The sequence below is a fragment of the Podarcis raffonei genome, chromosome 2 (assembly GCF_027172205.1).
Source record: "Podarcis raffonei isolate rPodRaf1 chromosome 2, rPodRaf1.pri, whole genome shotgun sequence".
Lineage (NCBI taxonomy): Eukaryota > Metazoa > Chordata > Lepidosauria > Squamata > Lacertidae > Podarcis > Podarcis raffonei.
Window position 1 is genome coordinate 119,183,264 of NC_070603.1, and position 5,498 is coordinate 119,188,761.

Here is a 5,498-nt window from a genome sequence, read left to right on the forward strand (position 1 = left end):
TGTTTAGCAGTTCTCTAAATTCATATTTCTCATAATATTAACTTCTTTCATTTACTAACTTTTTCTCCTTTATTAAAATTTTAATCCTTAGTGTTCATTAACAACATATTCTTATTCTACCCCTAAGCCTAATTACCGTATTTTTCCCTCTATTACACGCAGATTTTTTCTCCTAAAAAGTAAGGGGAAATGTCTGTGCGTGTTATTGAGCGAATGTGTGGTCCCTGGAGCTGACAAGCGCGAGTGAAGGCATAAATCAGGCAAATATCAAATCGTCCGGAGAAGGGAGGAAAGAGGAAGCTGCTGCTTTCCTGCATTCTGCCTCAGGGTCTTACTGCCCACCCGCTTCTGTTTCCTTACTGTGTTTGCTCAAACGGAACAAAGAGCAGAGAAAACCCCTCCCCTCCAGGCAAGCAGAGTGGAAAGCAGAGCGTCCTTCCTTCTAATTCCTCTCCGTGCGTCTGGGACTCGAAGGCAACATGCAGGTTGGGGGGGGGGAGAGAGAGAGAGCTGGCTGGCTTAGGGGGGGGGACTTTTGCCTTCCTTTCCTCCCTCCGGTAAAACCCCTCTCCTGCATTCTTAGCCAGCTGCTTCTCTGCACACCCCTCTCCTTGTCGCTTCTATGTTTTTCCTTCCCTCCCTACTTAAAACGTGGTTCCAATCACGGATCCACATGGATCCTCAGGATCTTTGCATTGAGTCACCCCAAATTCACCATCAGATCACATAGCAATGATCTGATGCAAAAACAGGGCTGCAATGGTGCAAAAACATGGTTACAAAGCACGGATCCACATGGATCCTCAGGATCTTTGCATTGGGTCACCCCAAATTCACCATCAGATCACATAGCATGTCCATGGCTACAGCCTGCACCAAAAAAATCACGCACCCACTGTTGCCTGGGGCTGCAATGGTACAAAAACGTGGTTACAAAGCATGGATCCACATGGATCCTCAGGATCTTTGCATTGGGTCACCCCAAATTCACCATCAGATCACATAGCATGTCCATGGCTACAGCCTGCACCAAAAAAATCACGCACCCACTGTTGCCTGGGGCTGCAATGGTACAAAAACGTGGTTACAAAGCACAGATCCACATGGATCCTCAGGATCTTTGCATTGGGTCACCCCAAATTCACCATCAGATCACATAGCATGTCCATGGCTACAGCCTGCACCAAAAAAATCACGCACCCACTGTTGCCTGGGGCTGCAATGGTGCAAAAACGTGGTTACAAAGCACAGATCCACATGGATCCTCAGGATCTTTGCATTGGGTCACCCCAAATTCACCATCAGATCACATAGCATGTCCATGGCTACAGCCTGCACCAAAAAAATCACGCACCCACTGTTGCCTGGGGCTGCAATGGTGCAAAAACGTGGTTACAAAGCACAGATCCACATGGATCCTCAGGATCTTTGCATTGGGTCACCCCAAATTCACCATCCGATCACATAGCATGTCCATGGCTACAGCCTGCACCAAAAAAATCACGCACCCACTGTTGCCTGGGGCTGCAATGGTACAAAAACGTGGTTACAAAGCATGGATCCACATGGATCCTCAGGATCTTTGCATTGGGTCACCCCAAATTCACCATCAGATCACATGTCTGTGGCCGCAGCATGAAGCACAAAAATGATACATCCACTGTTTCATTCAGAATTTTTTTTTCTTGTTTTCCTCCTCTAAAAACTATGTGCGTGTTATGGTCAGGTGCGTGTTATCGAGCGAAAAATACGGTATTACTTCCAAGAAATTTCTCTTAATCTTATGATAGAATATTTAGCCAAATATTCTTTAAAATTCTTCCAATCCTCTTGTGTCTCCTTTCTGGTCGCAGATTCTTCCAGTCAGGTCGGCCAGCTCCAAAAAATCCATCATCGTCATCTGCCAATCTTCTATTGTTGGTATCTCTTGCGATTTCCAATTTTTGGCTAATAAAAGTCTTGCCGCTGTAGTGGCAAACAAAAACAGTCTGACATCTTTTTTGGGCAATTCCAATCCTTGGGTGGCGGAAATGGTTTTAATATGCCAAGTCACATATTCTCCCTTTGTGCCCCGGATGCAAAAAGAAAGCAGAACATAAGCACACACACAAATTTGTATTGTGAAGTGCAGGATCCTATCCCTCTTTCTTTTCCTCTCTGAGCCCGGCTTCGGCTGGGGAGGGCGGGATATAAATAAAAATTATTATTATTATTATTATTATTATTATTATTATTATTATTATTACTATCCCAAGCAAGCTGCGTTGTGGGTCACACTCTTTATTTAGAGAAGACAACAAATATTGAACAGACAAACAAACAAACAAACAAAAACAAACAAACAGTGCAAGGAATCTTACATTCTACACCTAGAAAAGCTGTAAATTAAAACAACTTGCAAACATTTATACAGTGGTACCTCAGGTTACATACGCTTCAGGTTACATACGCTTCAGGTTACAAACTCCGCTAACCCAAAAATAATACCTCGGGTTAAGAACTTTGCTTCAGGATGAGAACAGAAATCACACAGCAGCGGCGCGGCAGCAGCAGAGGCCCCATTAGCTAAAGTGGTACCTCAGGTTAAGAACAGTTTCGGGTTAAGAAGGGGCCCCCAGAACGAATTAAGTACTTAACCAGAGGTACCACTGTATATCAAACTGCCTCTTTCACTAATTTAGGGAAAGGGCACAGAACTCTGTGGGGTTGTGGGTGTGGGTGTGACATGACTGGGGTCCACAACCAGATAATCTGTTTTGACACTACAAGACTCCCATTTGATGCTGGAACATCAGCTCCATGTGCCCTAGGAATGTCACTGCCCCCATTCTCCATTTGCGTTCCATCCCACTTCTGACACCAATGTGATGTGTTCCCAGCAGTGAGGAGCTCCAGGGGCAATGCCAGTCTGAGTCTAGTTCTCTTTGGGAAGAGGAATTGCTGGAGAATTAGGGTGTGCTGCAATATTTTGTTTAGCTGAGTGATCGTCCCTTCCTAGCCCGCAGAACCGAACCCATACACACCATGAACAACTTTTCAGAGCACGAAGATAAACTCGACTCCCTCCCAAGTTTCTACAGTTCAGAAGGCCTTTAAGCAGTGGAAACGTTGATAGCCATATCTCAGTGGAGCAATTTTACACGGAAGCACAATTTAATGAATTGGTGTTGCTTCCCTCAAAATCCCAGTTAGGCTTAGGGAGGAAAACTTCCATTTCTAAGTGTTGTGTTTGGGGTAGGGATTGGGGCAGCAACGCCAAGGCTGTGTGTTGGATTGTAGCTTGCTGCTTTGCATGGTTCAGTCCCCAGTATTTCCAGGTAGGGCTGGATACATCCCTTGCTTGAAAACCAGGATAGCCACTGTCAATTGCTGTAGACAAAGCTGGACTAGACAAGATTTGTTGTTGTTGTATCGTCATTTAGTCGTGTCCGACTCTTCGTGACCCCCTGGACCAGAGCACGCCAGGCACTCCTGTCTTCCACTGCCTCCCGCAGTTTGGTCAGACTCATGCTGGTAGCTTCAAGAACACTGTCCCACCATCTCGTCCTCTGTCGTCCCCTTCTCCTTGTGCCCTCCAACTTTCCCAACATCAGGGTCTTTTCCAGGGAGTCTTCTCTTCTCATGAGGTAGCCAAAGTATTGGAGTCTCAGCTTCATGATCTGTCCTTCCAGTGAGCACTCAGGGCTGATTTCCTTCAGAATGGATTGGTTTGATCTTCTTGCAGTCCATGGGACTCTCAAGAGTCTCCTCCAGCACCAGAATTCAGAAGCATCAATTCTTCGGCGATCAGCCTTCTTTATGGTCCAGCTCTCACTTCCATACATCACTATTGGGAAAACCATAGCTTTAACTATACTGACCTTTGTTGGCAAGGTGACGTCTCTGCTTTTTAAGATGCTGTCTAGGTTTGTCATTGCTTTTCTCCCAATAATAATAATAATAATAATAAATTTTATTTATATCCCGCCCTCCCCGGCCGAAGCCGGGCTCAGGGCGGCTAATAACAATCAAATAATCAAACAGTCAAATAATCAAACATTCTAAAAATATTTCATTATAAAAAAGAAGCAGGCGTCTTTTAATTTTGTGACTGCTACCAGGAAATAAATCAAATTAACCTAAATGGCACTTCTCATCAAGCATACAGAGGGTTGCAGTATAAGACCCAGATTTGCAACCTCAGCTGGGAGGCTTGCTGCGCAACCTTGGGCCTGAATTGCACACACAAAAACCACGTTTTTGCAAATAACATGAAAATGAGTGTTAAACTTGCACTGTATTATGTTATATTTCTGAAAGTGTCTTCCATGTCGGGTTAAAGCTCAAATGCAATGTATAAATTTGCAGTTACGGTCATGCCATGAGAACGGATCAAACAGCCCCTGTGAATGTAGATGTGTGAATGCCGCAGATAAAAGGAACTAAATCAAACAAATGCCTCCAAAGTAGCCATGCCCACTGAGTTCAATAGGGCTACTCTGAGTAGGGCAGGCATCCATTGCTCAAAGTCTGAACACACTCAACCATTGCACCATACTTCTGAAACTCCTCGCTGCCAGATGTGAACTGCAAGGTCATCTGTCTTGTTCCCCCCCCAACTTTGAATTGATATTTTATTGGGGGGGGGGGGCGGGAATCAAATATAAAGCAGCAAAGTGATACGAAAAGAGAAAAAAAGAACAAAACACACAACCTTGTAATAAAAGGGGGACAATGACATTATATGAATATATTCAAAAATACCTAACCCATACATTCTTTTATAAATTCGATATTATTATCCTAATACTAATGTAAATGTGAATAGTCTATTACATTTTGTATAAATTCGTTCCAAATATTGTCGTGTTTATCCAAGCAGAGTCTACGGCTGTGAGCAGTCTGTCCGTAGGTTGCAAGTGTAATCATATTATCAATCCACTGATTTGTTATTTCTTATTGCAGATTAAAGGTGATCATGTTTTTACTCTTCGAGTTCATCAATATCAGTCTCTTGACTACCATTAGAGCACGTAAAATGCATTTTTGTTAACTTCCGTATAGTAGGTATACAGTTCAGAAGAATGTTCTCTGCTGAATTTTAAAGTGATTTCCCACCCTGAACAGTCATAGTCATACAATCCAGCACTGCAAGATCGTTTGTGGAGGGTGCTGGGAACTGTAGTTCTGCGAGGAGCAAACTACAACTCCCGGGATTCCTGGGCAGGCGGAGCTGAGTGGGAATGTGCTTTAAACGCGTGGTGTGTACAAGAGGAAAACACCCGTGCAAAAGAATATCCACGCGTTTCTGAGTGGCAAGGGAACCTTTCGCAATTCCCATCAACAAGAGAGAGGCTTGTAAGGATCAACGGAGAGCGGAGGAGCCTCGATCTCCCGGGCACGATCCATTCATTCAAAAGCAAATAAATAAATAAGTGCAAAAGAGACCAGGATGTGAACCTAGCATAGCACAGCCCCCTTCCTGGTCTGGCTCCACCCTTGCCCGGAAACTGCCTTTT